This window comes from Anabrus simplex, chromosome 2 (assembly GCF_040414725.1).
Source record: "Anabrus simplex isolate iqAnaSimp1 chromosome 2, ASM4041472v1, whole genome shotgun sequence".
Classification (NCBI taxonomy): Eukaryota; Metazoa; Arthropoda; class Insecta; order Orthoptera; family Tettigoniidae; genus Anabrus; species Anabrus simplex.
In genome coordinates, this window is record NC_090266.1 from 1,127,439,815 (window position 1) to 1,127,457,124 (window position 17,310).

Sequence of the window (17,310 nt, forward strand, 5' to 3'; positions counted from 1 at the left end):
GTACAGTATGTGATCGAGAGGAACAGGAAATTATTTTATGAGCAGTTTAATACAATTTATGAATTTTGAAACAGAGTGTACCGGACGAGTTGGCCGTGCGGTTAGAGGCGCTTGGCTGTCAGTTTGTGCCCGGGAGATATCTTCCTAATGCAAGCTCACAGCTAATCACATGGTCAACTGTCTCGGTATACACAATAGTGAATACATCCTTATTCATGAGGTTTGGGTCAGGAAAAGCATCCTGTAGTAAAAATGGGCCTCAGTTTATTATTCTTATTATTATTGTAGTGTTATTTGTCTTAACTACAACTAACTATACTTTTTAAGTTTTTTTGAGACATCTAGGTGTTACACTTTTGTCTCATAGCAGTTCTTTAGTGTGCTAGTAAATCAACCTACACGACGCTGGCGTATTTGAGGGACTTCAAATAACACCTGAGTGAGTCGGTATCGAACCCGCATAATTGAGCTCAAATAGACTGATCTACAAAGTCTGTTATTATTATTATTATTATTATTATTATTAGTAATAGTTTGGCCCCAACTACCGTGTGACGCCACCTAGCTACCTGCTCGTCAATTTCAACGTTCCGTTTTATTCGAGGCCCAGCGGATAACAGAGTAAACCTTACCTCTCTAGGGCGTCCATGAATTTTTAATGAATTATGTCGGGTAAACACCAGATGTGTCGCCAGAAATCTTTTACATGCCGACATCGTACGACATCGTACGACATGGAGTGTCGTATTGATTTTTTTCCGTCCTTTAAAAATCCGACTACATCTTCCGGGTTTGAACCCGCTATCTTGGGATCCGGAGACCGACACGGCTCGAAATTAATTGATGACGAATTCTGTTTAAGGTGTCAAAAACGATGTCGCCAACACCTCCTTAAAATGAAGCAGCAAGAACATGTTGCCTCCAGTCATTGTAACATATTAACAAGCGATGCTTTTGTACGTACAGAAAACTCCTCTCCCAACAGATGTTACATGTCAGGCAGAATTGAAAGAGCTACTGCTAAGTGAATGCTTTATACTACTGTAGCCCGTGAATTAGTCTGTGCTTTTCATTAATTACTTCCCAGAGTTGTCGACGTCATGAATTACGCAAATATTAGCTTTTCATAAATTCCCCAATTTATCAGATTGCAAGCAACAAGGGCGGGAGAGAGTAGAGAGCGCCTGCTCGCCCTGTACCGTACACCTCTAACGCATTGCGGAACTGGCGCATGTATTACTGGGCATTGGCAAGGTGCCAGCCGTGTGCCTCGTGCCAGGCCTACCGGCCTAAAGCCACCTTGTGCTCGCACACACTTACCTCTCACATCAGACATGCTCTTATTAAAGCCAGCACGTCCTCTTCGGTGGTAGAGATTTGCCTTTTTTTCTCCCTCGAAGCCGAGTAAAATAGTAACTAACTTAAGACATCGATTTTCCAATAATGTCTTAGCTTGGTGAAAAAAAAAATACTTTGTTTTTTCTCCTCTCGCGAGAAAAGAGGTTGGCTCCACTCAACGAGGCGGTAATAGAGTGATAGGAAGTTCTTTATTACTTGATGCTTGCAAAGTCAATAACGAAATCATGTTATTCTGTTAACATGAATGTTCATCTTCTGCTCCTAGGGGACAACCTACAGCTTTAATAATAATTAAAACATCATTTGGTTTTTCTAACAATATAACATAAATAGATATGACTAAAACAGAATCCGCTGGTCTGGGTAGCACGTACGGTAGATGTAACTGAGTTCATGGTGGGTTCGATTGCGTCCCAGCCCGGCCTTCGTCTCAGAAGATTTACTCCCGCTTGAAGGGACTTCTGTAGGCACCTCGGCGTCTCCGAAAACCGTAAAAGTAATTAATGGGACGTAAACTCAGTTACATTATTATTATTCTTTTGTTTGTTTGTTTGTTTCTTTATTTCTCTCCTTCTTAATCCATTTATCCTCAAGGATTGGTTTTTCTCTCGGACTCAGCGAGGAATCCCTTCCTCCCTCGCCTCAAGGGCAGGGTCCTGGAGCATGAGACTTTGAGTCAGTGATAAAACTGATGAGGAGGACCACTACCTCGCCCAGACGCCCTCACCTGCTATTCTGAACAGGGCCTTTATGAGGGATGGGAAGGTTGGAAGGGATAGACAAGGAAGGGAAGGCCATGGCCTTAAGTTGTAGGTACCACCCCGGCATTTGCCTGGAGGACAAGTGGGAAACCACGGATAACAACTTCGAGAATGGCTGAGATGGGAATCGAACATCCCTCTACTCAGTTGACTTCTCGAGGCTGAGTGGACCTCATTCCAACCCTCGTACCACTTTTCAAATTTCGTGGCAAAGTCGGGAATTCAACCCGGGCGTCTTAAGGTGGCAGCTAATCACGCTAACCACTACACCGCAGAGCAAGTGAGTGTGCGGTTTTGGTCACGTAGCTATCAGCGTTCATTCGGGGGCTAGTGGGTTCGAACTACACTGCCGGCAGCCCTGAAGATGGTATTCTGTAACCAAAGGCCAGCACGCTAACCATTTAGCCGTGGAGCCCGACAGTCAACCTGTAAAGTTCTACGTAATGTCCCTCGTATGAATTGCCCTGTATTCTTTAAAATCTACACTTATTTTCTAATTTTAGCTATTTAAGAAAGAAATTGGCAATCAGTGTTACATCTGAATCCTTTTATAAAAAGGATTCTCTCAGTCGTTCGTGTCTTTATACCAATAATAATAATAATGCTATTAAATCAAAATTACTAAAGATTCTTGTAGTTGTGGATCATGGTTTTCATTCCTTCTTTGACTTTCTCCCCATTTTCTATCATCTCATTTATCGGACACTTTTCTTCGTCGCAGTTTTTCAGAATTTTGTGGGCCCTCATGAACAGACAGACGTCACATCGTGATCAGACATTACATCCTCCCAGTCGATACGTCTTCATATTAGACTTGTATTGCTTGTGCTGTCCTCAAGGATTACATTGTAGAATCTTCAATTGGGAATACATCACTTGTTTTCGAAGATGTGTGGGTAACGTGGCCAGCCTATCCAAGGTAATGTTTCACAGTCATTATTTATTTATTTATTTATTTATTTATTTTCGATTAACTATCCATTACAAATTTAGAGATGGTGAAATGGTGGATGGGCATAGCCCCACAAACACCAAGGTCCCTCCGTCCTCACATAAATTTCAGTACAGTAGTATAATAATTACATGTATAAGACAATACTGGTGTGTATACAGTCAGCGTATTTACATAATTATTCATATGTTCCGTTGTGTACCATCAATTGCGTCTACATACACACACGCAAATTCCAACATGTTATCCAGCTATGCAGACTCATTCAATCTTACATATGCCTTCACACACTCAGAATCACGTAATCGTTCAAACAGATAAGAAAATGTGCGTTACGTACGGAAGTTTTCATTTAATATACATTATTTGCGCATCCTTGCAAAATTTTGAAATAGGAAGTTATTTCCTCTTGTGTGAATTCATTCCACATCCAAGTAGAACGAGTAAAGGAGCCACTTTTATCAGGTGTTTTCTTTCAACTGGAGGGAAAAGGGGTACCATTCGTTCTCTTAGGATGGAACGGTAGTCCAGTTGAAGGCGGTTGAAAGGGCTCATGTGAGTGTTACCTGCGAGGAATTTTCTCAGGAAAGCAATGGTAGGTTAGGTGATTACGGTATGTGGGCTAGGAACATTGTCATTTTAGTCTTTAACTGAATCATACTCTTTATTCTTATAAGTAAAACTAGGTTAATATTATTTGTTTACATGTTGGTGCAATGAGCTGTGAGCTTGCATCCGGGAGATAGTAGGTTCGAATCCCACTATCGGCAGCCCTGAAAATGGTTTTCCGTTGTTTCCCATTTTCACACCATGCAAATGCTAGGACTGTGCCTTAATTAAGGCCACGGCCGCCTCCTTCCCACTCCTAGGCCTTTCCTGTCTCACCGTCTCCATAAGACCTATCTGTGTCGGTGCGACGTAAAGCATCCAGCAAAAAAATATCGTTCTCCCAGTGTTGAACTCTATGAAGTTTTGTTATGTTCTCTATTTTAGTGGGGTGCCAGGAAGGAAGTTCAGTGCTCGTGGCATTGGGACCTTCGTTCGAAAGTCCTGCATTTTTACTCTAATTATCCGTCTAAATTAGCTCTGATGACACTTTTCTGGACAATACTATATTACTTAGATAATTGTATTGAAATTAATAACTTCATAACTTTCATCGATATTATCACTTTCTTCTTATTAAGACCTTCACAATCGAGATTACAGTGGAACTTGTCAGAGTGGAGCGTAAGAAACCTCTTATCGTTACGATCGAGAAGACTCCGTAACTCGACAGAGTGCAGCGTAGAAATCTGGAGATGCTGTTAGCATCTGCACGGTACATTTATTCCTTGACTTAAACTTGGAAATTTCAGTTATCTGGAGTAGGTGATTTATTTAGGGGAAAAAGATCCACTTGAGTTGACGCCCCGACAAATAACAATGTTTTAAATGGTGATTTATTTGCCACTATAGCTTTATTTAAGATCATTATTTCCCATACATAACATGCTACAGAGTGTTTCAAATTTAACGCAGACCGTTGACTGTTCACATATGATAGGTTAGGTGATTACTGTATGTGGGCTAGTAACATTTTACTCTTCAACTGAATCATACTGTTTATTCTCATAATCAAAGCAGGCTTATTATAATTTTACTTTTACAGTGTAAATGGACATAATATGTCTTACCTCATGTATGCACGAATGGTTTAATAATGAAAAATAAATGAAAACCTACAATCTGTTTTCCAGTCAGTAACCGGGTCAGGGATGGAATGAATGAAGCCCCCATCTTGCGGCGAGGATGGGAATCGTGCCGGATGCCGAAGCCTGTCACACTCCTCTGGGACAATGATTAATGACTGACAGAGGAATTGAAATGGTAGTGGAGAGTGTTGCTGGAATGAAATATTTCAGGGAAAACCGGGGTACCCGGAGAAAAGTCTGTCCCGCCTCCGCTTTGTCCAGCACAAATCTCACATGGAGTGACCGGGATTTGAACCATGGAACCCAGTGGTGAGAGGCCGACGCGCTGCCGCCCGAGCTACGGAGGCTTCAGAGTTTAATATTATTAATGCATATTTCTATACTTGTTTTCCTTTTACGTGGTTATAAATTGCGTTCTGTTTATGTTTTCATTTTGTTCTTTACTTGCTTTTCATGATGATGTAATGTTTCTCTCTTTTCTTTTACTTTTATGATTCGGATTACTTTTCGTTTGGTTCTGAGTTTTACTTTCTTCTTTCATTATATCATCGCTGTTCATGTAAAATTCGTATCTCCCCTCATGTGTACACGTTTGGTTTAATAATGAAAAATGAATGCAAACCTACAACCTGATCCCTTATTTTCCTTAAGAATGGTCATGCCTCACAGTCAAATATGGATTTGCAGTCCATCAGAACAATATTCGTTGTGTTCATTTTCCTGTGCCTACGCGTAGAGTAAAATGAACCTTACCGCACCACACTGTAGGAGTGTATGTTTCCATAACTTATTTACGCACTCCTACAATATAATGAACTTACGGTTCATTTTCCTTTACACGTTAGCATACAAAAATGAACAGAACGAAAAATATTCTGATGGACTGCATATCCGTATGTGGCTCGGAGGCGTGACCAGCCGTAAGGAAAATAATACTTTGTACATGGGAAGAGCATTGGGAGATATGACCTTTTGTCCGAACACCGAGGATATTTTCTCCAAACCCTTTACTTGGCTTAGTTATCTTCGATTTGTAACATAATAATCCTCTTATTATCCTGTAATTACGTGGTTGTGTGTAACAGAGGGCCACAAGTCCTAACTAAGCCTCTGGTAAAGAAAAAGATAAATAAATCGATAACCAACTAACTAACTAATTGGGGCCGATGACCTTAGATATTAGGCCCCTTTAAACAACAAGCACCGTCATCATCATCATCATCATCATCAACTAAATAACTAACTAACTAAATAAATAAATAAATAAATAAATAAATAAATAAATAAATAAATAAATAAATAAATATATAAATAAATAAATACCTGAGTGACCTGTGAATTTATTCAGAACGCCGCAAAGAGGAACTCGTTCATCTCTGTCCTCTGGATCCCAAGAGAATAATTCACAGTACGACTCTGCGAAGTACATTCTATAAAATGAATGTACGGGAGATATTTTGTTTAAAATGTGGTTAAACTTGCGCACTATTTTACTTTTTCTTCACGTTACAATCGAGAAGACATCGTAACTCGTCAGAGTGCAGCGTAAGAAATCTGGAGATGTTGTTAGCATCTGCACGGCATATTTATTTCTCGACTTAAATGATTGATGGCGGAGCAAGCGTTGATGTAAAGACTACATGGTAAAAGTCTCATGGGGATGATAGATGGGTTTTAGTAACCTCTCATGAATGATGACTCATTTCAAACTTCCCTAAATATAGCTGGAAGAAGTCGAACGTCTCAACTTTCTCAACTAGCTCAGCTAGAGTCTCGATTTAATCCCACCTAAAATTCTTAAGGAATTTGTATTCTCTGCGTCATAACAGCTGTTACCTCCCCAAAAGCAGGGAGCATATTCTTATACAAAATATATTCATAGCTCGCATGAAAACTACTGGGTCATTTCTGTTTTGTGTAAAGTCCCTCTCTCTCTCTTATGTATGTGTGTGTGTGTCGTAACTACAAGTTTCATACTTTACAATGAAAGTAGATTCGGCTTGCCGAATTTTAAAGGTGCTTTCTCGAATTTTGACCTTTGACGTTTTTGACTAACAATCCAATCTAAAACCATAAAACATAGCATGATTTTATGGGGTGTCATTGGCCGTTTGTAGGTCTCAGCGTTTTCAACTTAATATTATAATGAACTGCACTTGAAAATCACACCACTTCACGACTTTACACCGAATTGAGCTTATATAAACATGAAAATCGAGAGCCTGTCCCCATTTCCAATCGGGTCAGGTTTGGAATGAATTCACCATCTAGCGGCGAGAATAGGAATTGTGCCGGCTGCGAAGCCTGTCGCGCTGATCTGGGGCAATGATTAATAATAAGGTTATTTGCTTTACATCCCACTAACTACTTTTACCGTTTTCGGAGACGCCGAGGTGCCGGAATTTAGTGTCACAGGAGTTCTTTTACGTGCCAGTAAATCTACGGACGCGAGGCTGACGTATTTGAGCACCTTCAAATACCATCGGACTGATCTAGGATCGAACCTGCCACGTTGGGGTCAGAAGGCCAGCGCCTCAACCGTCTGAACCACTCAGCCCGGCGGGCAATCATTAATGACTGACAGATGAAATGAAACGATATTGGAGAATGTTACTGGAATGAATGATGAGAAAGAAAATTAGAGTACCAGGAGAAAAAACTGTCCCGCCTCCGCCTTGCCCAGCACAAGTCGCACATGGAGTGACCGGGATTTGAACCACGATACCCAGCTATGAGAGGCCGGCGCGCTGCCGCCTGAGCCACGGAGGCTCTACCAAATTTAGGTAATATAAAGAATAATTTGTAGATTTTAACTGTAGGTAGACCTATTCTTAGCGTTGTCAGTGCAAGCTTAAACCAAGGGGTAGTCTCTGACCAGAAATCCTTAAAATATTCTATATATCTGTAATAATTCCTTATTTGGTGGAAAATGTCGCCACATTATCAAACGAATGTACTCAAGGAACTTACTGAGAATGTTGTTATCATAATCGCACTGCGGAATATCATTATCAATAATAGTAATATCTATACCCTTTCTCAAATAGTCTCGATTTCACCGCACCTAAAATTGTTAAGGAATTTGTCGTCTCTGCATCATAACGGCTGAAATCAGATATCTATATTAGTAATATTTACGGTTTCCAGAGTCACCGAGGTGCCGGAATTTTGTTCGCAGGAGTTCATTAACGTTAAATATAAAGGGTCATTTTGTTGTAAACAATGGTCAGTGGCACAAACACTCGGACACGTATATGCTTATTTTAGACTTACATCAACCTTCCAGAAATTGAATGAAATCGGTGATCCCTTAGCTGTGGCTTCCATCGATAGACGGCAGAGCGAACAGACTTGGAAAATGACTTTCGAATTCTAGAAGTATCAGCCACTGAACATTATAAAATAAGTTTATTTTTGAGTATTTCATCAGTCGTTCTATCTAGCAAATTGTTTGAACAGTGCCTTGTTATAATCCCACAGTACATCGTCGTTGCGCCTTGCAATATCACTATGTGACAATGTTGAGGGAAGGAATACTGACCCGCAGCACATGTATAACTTCAACGAAAATTCGCTGACATCGTTCATGCAATACTGGACCGTAGATGACAGAACCTTACTGGTCAGAGTTCTAAGCTGAAATATTATCAGATACCGGTTTTTCTAGGCACAACCACGACATACAATACATCAAACTTAAGTCAAGTTCAATAGTCAACTAGATATACTATATTAACCACTTACGAACACACGCACACATACGTATAGGGGTTGGTAATCATGAGGATCCTAGCTGCTAATCATCAACAGCGAGAAAAACGACGACTCGAGAAAAAGGACGACAGAATCCAATAATTTGTAAACTGATTGGATAATTACTCGCTGACAAAATTTATGCTGGATTACACACATCAGAGACTGCACATTGTTACGAATTGACAGGAGTGAGTCATCAAATGTAAGGTAGAAGGAAATATACTATAGCAGTGAGGTCTTGCTAGGGAACTGCTAGGATCTGAAGCGTAAGATACCACCTCCATCATGCAAGCAAATGGAACGTTACGGGTTAATTTGCAGTTCAGTGGAATAGAATATAAATTAATATCTTCGAATTCTTTACTGTATGGAAGTCCTATCTAGGACCCAAATGTAATAATTTCTGTACATGGATTAGCCTACATCATCAAGTATCCAACGGTGAATATAATATCTACCAATAATTACTCCTCTTAATCTGGATCATTAGTCATCGTCAAGCAGCTAATGCAGTATTAAAAGGGCTATGGAATTAATCTATTAATACAGTAATTTCTGTTGTGTGCTTTTCATTGCGCCCATTTGCCCATTTGCCTGTTTATAACTAATACATATATAAAGTTCTATAATAATAAACATTATCTGAGTAGTCATTGTTAACTACCCTCATCATTGTTTGCTCAAGAATTCAGCTTATCAATGAAAGATTAAAATAACTTCTAGCAATTAACCCGACGCTTAACGAGTATGTGTAATAACTGATACATTATTAATATTGCTTATATTTCTTGGCACAACTGATTACGAAAACTAAAACTGTTAATTATTTTGTTATCAATGCAACATTCTCAGGTTTTCATGAATACATTGTTTCTGAATTTAATGATCCATTTTCTCTTTTCAGGTACAGTATCAACGATGTCATTTTCTCGAGCATGAAGTGCTGTGATTCGCGTAGCCTTGATTCCGACTTTGGAGTATGTGAGTAGAATATCTATTAACATCTCATTGATACTGTTCTAATAAATACATAAGAATAGATTTTCAACTCCTTTCATGAAAATTCAAGGGAAATACAAACACTTCAGATGTTTTTGTTATGAATTATCCGTTACGTGATCACTTGCACGCTATTTTTATGATGAGAATAAACCCCGCTCGGAAACTCTAGTGTGTCTTGGTGAAACTGGCCACTATACTTGTAATTCATATAGCGAGGATAATTACTTCCGCTTATAGTAGACGTTTCCCAGCTTAAAGCCCACTGTCCAATTATGTATGAAGCTAGACACTGCACCAAAGATATTCCAGTGACACTCAGATCTTCACACCAAGTCAGACTTCTGCCTGAAACTGTGTAAAACGCCTATACACATTGTGACGCTGATCGTGAAAGCCTAAGCTGTTCTTATGAATTTCCTCTAATTCAATTATTTTCAAGAATCATTATGGCAGCATGGTACATCGTTGCGGGTTTATCCATATGATTTCACCAGATATGGTAACGAAAGAAGTAAAGTATTAACTTATCACTTTAACACTTAATCGACCAGAATAATTTTCATAAACTTTCTGTCCTGGCAATGCATTTTTATGGAATTTATCGCGTTAGACGAGATGAAGGAATTTACCACCATTTATTACAATAGCTGCTGTATTAATGATGATAAAGAGTAGTGTTGCGAAATGCGATTCGCTTGACTGATATTCGTGAGAATGTACTATCATATGATCAACCAGAACATGTGCATCAGCTGTGATGCACATGTATTCAGATTTTGAAGGCTGGAATTGAGCCCATCGCCAATTCTCTATAAATGATATTGTCATACAGGGTGGATCATTAGTTTATTGATGTAAAAGCAGTGTTAAGATGAACAAAATTCTGCCTTCCGTATTCATATTGCAAGTTTCCTCTTACTTTACGATAAATTACTGTCCGTTTTGAGTTTCAAAAGGAAAAGGACTAACATCGTCCGAAAAAGAAAAGAATTTTCCATTAGTAAACCCCTATGATTCCATAGTTGTGTGAGTTTCAAAACACGTGTCATGCACATAAATAGCTCAATGAGCACTTCATACACGCCTGTGTGCCAACCCAAAACCAAGAGTGGAAAACATTTCCCGCGAGAACCGATGTTCGTTTGTCTTTGACTGCAGTTTGAGCGCGCATGTTGCACGGACCATAAACCACTGTTATTGCGTGGGACTGTATACAGAATGATGCCCACGGCCTCCAATGTGTTAGAATAATCGCCTCTGCAACCGACACTCTGATGCCAACCTTTTAGAAGGTCTTAGAAACAATTTAAGAAAGCTGCTTCAGTTGTGCTTGTCCGTCGCAGTACTGGGATTTCTTCAGTGTCCTTCCTCTTAGCGTTATTTTTATCCAACAACAGAGAGAAATCGTACTGTGACATATCAGGAAAATACAGAATATGTAGAACAGCTGTTGTTCGATTGGTTCTCTCAAGCCGGTCTTAGCCACGTGCAGATTTACCACCACTAACTTGCAAATCCCATTTGAAATCGCCCGCGAAGCAATCTGATTGCGTTTGGCAAGAAATTAATTAATCAACAATTGCCAATATATAAGAATCAGACGTAGAGTACGACGGTCAGTCCCAGGTCGACCACTCCACAAAATATGTAGTGCATGACGGATTACACCTTACAAGGACAACAGGTGTTTCTGAAATGTTCACTCGATTTTGGAACTTCTGTGTCAGAGTGTGTATATTTATACGACTGCAGAACTCTGAATATGTAAAAGGCAAGCACTGCGGATGATTTTCATAACCTCCTGTTCATCCATTACTATACCGGGTGGAATCATCGCCTCCTGGGTTCCTTTACTCTTTACAACAGAGTAATTTAAACAACCAGGCAAACCCTCGCTCTCGACGCATTTTACGTTGCCTTTACAAATATGAATCAACCCATTATTTCTGAATAAGGGTATGACAATAGTTAACTATTAGATAAGAATTCTATTAGTAGATATCAAATACCAAACCAAACCAAACCAAACCCGACGGCACTTAACGCACTTGAATGAGCCTTGGCCTGCCCAGCGACCGCTGCTCAGCCCAAAGGCCTGCAGATGACGAGCGATCGTGTGGTCAGCACGACGCATCCTCTCGGCCGTTATACTAGGCATTCGAGACCGGGGCCGCCATATAGCTCCTCAATTCTAATCACGTAGGCTGAGTGGATCTCCAACCAGCCCTCAGGTGAGAGAAAAATCCCTGACCCGGCCGGGAATCGAACCAAGGATCTCCGAGAGAGAGGCGGGTGCGCTACCCCTACACCACGGGGCCGGCAGATATCAAATACACTACACATAAAACATGTAGCCTTCGAATTACAGTACAAGGTGTTTTTATAAAGCACGGTAATGATACCATAACACAAAGAAAACAGAAGTTATGAACAAAATACTTTCAGTCGCCTTCGAAGTACTCTCCATTGACCACAATACGCTTTATGCGACGTGTATACAGCTGCTTAAAACTGACAGAGAAAACGTCTTTTGGAATCTATCGAAGCACTGATGTCAAACATCGTTGGATGTCCAATATGTCAGCAGAGTGTGTGCTTTTCAGGATTCCCTTCAGGAAGAGAAAAAACAAGAAGACAGCAGGTGCCAGATCCAAGAAGTACGGTGGATGTTCGAGAACAGTTACACACCGCCTAAACAAGAAGTTTCGCAGAGGGATCATACTGTCGTGAAGAAGATTCCAATTTCCTCTCCTGTTCAATTCGGAACGGGATCGCCTGATGCATAGCAGCAGCCATTTCAAACATTTTCGTAGAATGAGGCGTTGACACTTTTGGCCTTTAGGGTCATACAGCTGTGAGCTTGCATTCGGGAAATAGTGGGTTCGAACCCCACTATTGGCAGCCCTGAAGATGGTTTTCCGTGGCTTCCCATGTTAACATCAAAAATGCTGAGTCGGTTGCTTCCTTCCTACTCGCAGCCCTTTCCTATCCCATCGTCGCCATAAGACCTATCTGTGTCGGTGCGACGTAAAGCAATTTGCAAATTAATAAAGATAACACTGACAGTTTGACCCTCTGGTACGAATTGCTGGTGGGTCATGCCATTGCTGTCGGCAAAGGTGTCTTGTTCCCGGACTTTACGAGACAATTTTTTTGGGAGGTGAGGAACTCGGCGAACACCTTCCCATTGGTCTCCGGTTTCCGGGTCGATCTGGTAGTACCAGCTCACATCGATTTCGATGGTAATTATCAGAATAAATGGATCTCATGTCAATGAAGTCTCCAGGAATTTCCATATGTTTTGCCTTCTGCTCGTCAGTCAATGTGCGCAGTTCAAACGCAAATTGTTGCGACTGACGGTGTTTACACTGTCCTTGCTAATCCCTAATTCTTCACATATCCTTCTCAGAGATAGTCTCCGAATTCGTGTCAGCATCTGTCAATGTTGCTGGGTGTTTTCTGCTTGTTGAATGTCGACCCAGACGTGGCAATTCGACGAGAGTTTCTTGAACATTCCGAAAGCGTTTGAAAGAATCGAAAACACATTTTCTGCTTACGGCTTTTGCTCTGTGCACTTGCATCTTATGTTTCTCCGTCGCCGTTTTTCCCAGTTTGTAACAAAGCTTAATAATAAGCATATTTTGCAGCCAATGGCTATGAAGGTTTTCATATAGAGACGACATGTGGTATAAACCTAATATGGATGTACCTCACTAAAACAAATCTTAAGGAGATCGAGCAGATTATAGCATCGTATCTCAAGAGACTACAGTGTGTTTCTAAATTCACCCCATCTTGGCTAACATACGAGCTCGTCGCAGATCCTTTCCTCATAGAACAACTATGAAAAAAGTGCTTCTTCCATGTACAAGGGAATATCAGGCATTGTTACAAGAGATTCAGCGGAAGAGAAATGAGACATATTTGGAATTATACGCGCCTGAAGCAATGACTTCATCAGATGCCGACGATGATCTGCGGCACACGATGACGAGATTCACAGTACATGGATTCCATTATCGTGTCTGCAGGAAGAAGACTTTTCTCATCACGGAGGGAGCCACGTGTTATTGTCAGCTGTGCGGATGGCAGTGTGATCGGTACCATGCGCTATTTTGTCAATAGAGACGAATAACTCTCACTCAGTTCTCTGGTGACTAAAGCGATACAGGCAGATCATTCATCCACGATATGCACTTTTGCGCATTACTGACATGTAATTTAATTTTAACAAAGCTTACTGTTTATGCGTACCTCACTTGCATTGTGGCACGAGTATTAACACGCAGTACATTGGACTGGCCGCATCAAAACAATCTGCTTGAGCTCCGTGTGTTCAACGCTACGTGGTGCTTCTCCAGATGTTTCTATTTTCACATGTGGATGCCCTCAGCGCTACCACACATTGCCATTGCGATATCGGTCCATTCACTGTACTTCTTAGACACACCTTGTATGACATTGGTGTTCTTAGTTTTATTATTATAACTTGAAACTACAAATACTCGTTTGTTGGAGGAGTAATAGAGGTTCAAATAATTTATTAAGGGATGTCTTCATTAAATTTCTAACTTCTTGGAATAATCTAAGAAAATACTAGCTACTAGGGGATCTGGCATCTGGGAGACAGACCTAAATGCACATCAGTGGATATTTATTGGTTGTTTGACTGATTGCGTCACCTAGACACGGGAATTCTTAAATACGATTCCCCAAAGTTTTCTCATTTGGGACTTACGGATCATTGAAATCCTTACCCTCAATTTTAACATTGAAATAAAAGTATATAAATTATCGTACTCCACTTTAAAGATGAGCAACAGTTTTTATAAATATTATAGTGAACTAAGAATTGAGACTCAGGTGCTGTCATGAACTCTTGTTTTCTATTTACCCTTGTTTTACGTCGCCCTAACAAAAACACGTCTTATGTCTAGGATATGGGATACGATAGGGCTAAGTTTAGGAAGGAAGGGATCTGGTGTGAAAATGGGAAACCAAAAAAACACTGCTGACGGTTGGATTCGAATCCACTATCTTCTCAATTCTAACTATCAGCTACGTGCCCTAAACCACGCGGCCAACTCACTCCATATGAGCTCTTATACAGATAGTATTTTTACCATATATTGTGTTCTATTTTTTGGCCTATACACGCACAAACATTCTTTAAGAAAATTACCTCCTCATATTTTAATAATGTGGATATCTTTTAATAATCTGGGTGTCTTACGTCTGATGTTTATGTTATACTTTAATTTACTTATATCTGTTTACAAACTGGTGTGCATGGGATTTTTAATTATTGTGAACCATCCCTGGATCAGTGGTAGAGTTCTTGGTTCAGCTGATCGTAGGTACAAATCTGGCGGACATATTCGAATTCATGAAGGGCGGGAATGTGTCCTTTCTGCATTTCGTATCCACGGGTATGTAAAAAAACGGATGACTCATTCGTTGTTTCCCGTCGGAACTAATTCAAAACTCAACAATAATTCACCCGTTAGGGATGTTGCTGCTCTGTCATTTGGTAGTGCAAACGGGAACGTCAAAACTGACGAGGAGGTAGTTTAAGTGGCTTGAAATAAAAATGTATATACACGGTAGCTGAGACCATGCAATTAACATTGCATTGTAATAGGTGGAGGCTAAATGAATAATAAGAAATAGGCTTATATGATGTATCAGCAAGAGAAAAATCGTCCACTGTGCTCGATGGCTGTAATCAAATACTTAATTCTTTACCGATCAGTAATGATGAATAATAATACTTAGCCTTAGGCATTACAAAACTCTCAGATGAACATTGACCTTGAAGTGCATAAAACTGAATCTACTGGTGAGAGCAAGATTCCTCTATACAGTGGATATTAGGGGTGTATATATAGGTGTAGGGCAGGATAATGAATTAATTATAGGTAAGCCGGTCGGTGGTCTAGGGTAGCGAGCTTGCATCTTACCGCTAGTACGCGGTTCGATTGCTGGCTGGTCAGGCAATTTTAGATGGAAATGAGGGCAGTTTCGGGGTCTACTCATCCTACATGAGCACAATACCTGAAGATATCTCTGATGGTGATAGAGTAGCTACAGTCTAGAACGCCAAAAGTGACGGCCGAGAGGATTCGGCGTGCTACCACGCATCATCTAGTAATTTGCTGGCCTTTGGGTTGAGTAGTGGTCAGTTGGTAGTCCAAAGCCCATGAAGACTGTAGTGTCGCAGGTTATGTAGATTGCTCAAGTTGTGTAGCAGGTAGTAGAGTGAGATATGAGGCGCAGATAAAAAAATAATAAATGGGCAGATATGATAAGAAGAGACAAGTAGTTGATGAGGCTTAATGGTACGAAAAAGGTATGTAACGATAGTATATTACAAAGAAACGAACCACAAAGAGCAAAGGAATAAATATTTATGGATAAAATCGTTATTTATTGTTGGTGGAGGAATTTGCATGGAGAATATAGAAGTTTTCAAACTCTGAATGAGGGATTGAGAAACGGTAATGTCAGTAAGCAAAAATACGATATGGTTACAAATATTCTCTAAAGTAGGTCCAAGAAATATGGAAGGACCATCACGTTGTATGGTACGTAGACAACGAGGGGCATACATTTGGCAAAAATGTTATACAATAATAAAGTTTTACAAACAATGATAAATGTAACCAATGGATTTAAAACAAAATAATTGAAGTGTTATTCTTAGAAATGAAAAAGTATGAGAGAAAATGTATGGATTGGAAAGTTATTCATATTGTTGAATTCGACTGTTAGACGCCAATCATAAATTACTAAAGTGAGATTTATGAAAACCACGAAAACTGTAAAAGTATGGTATGTCATAAGGATAATACAACAGAGGAGGTACACAGAGGCCGACAGGATACGTTTATTGGGCGTTCGTCTGCTGTACGTTAGATTGTGGTATCAAATATCGGTTCATTTCTGCATGATACCTAAGAATGTATGCAATTAAGCCGTGAGAATAGATCTACTACAACGTGACATTTTTCCTTTTTTGGAGCAAGCGTGTTACAGAGAAAACCGTCAACATACAGATCTTCAAAATTAGTGAGAATTTCAACTCCATGTTTAAAATCTTCCTGACTGATTCTGAGTATCTCCAATTTCATGAATTTGAATATTTTTCTCTGAATGCGTACTGTATTGTAGTTCATAGAACTTATATTTTAAGCTTGTATTTGAACGATGAATTGAGTTTTACCTTATGTACTGTGACAGTGGCACAAAATATGAAAATTAATTTGCAAGGCATGTCCAATTAATAAGCTAATATAAATATTTCCTCATGCATGCTAATATGTTCCCTCTGCTAATTAACCAAGAGTACACACTACGCTAATGCACTCATGATTTTGTGAAATAGTTTGAGAATCTGATTTGAAACTATCTACGATTCTTGGTGTTTTAGTTTAATCCAGAGGACATTCCAGACTGTCATGCGTCAAGGCAGTCTAATAATAAATTAATAGCTGTTACCGCACTGACGTAGACGCATCTATTTATTATCAGTATCATTATTGTTATTGATATTATTTTATGTTTTTAACATTAGGAATTTGGGATCTCGTGGTCGAGAATTTTTTTTTATTAGGGTTGTTTATAGTCGCTTTAACTCCAAGGTCTTATCGCGACTCTTACATATGATTACAGAATAAGGGTAATAATAATAATAATAATAATAATAATAATATTGTAATTATAAAAATGTGAAGAAGAAAAAATAAAAAAATAAGTATAATGTAATTACATTTTGGAGTGCAAGCCA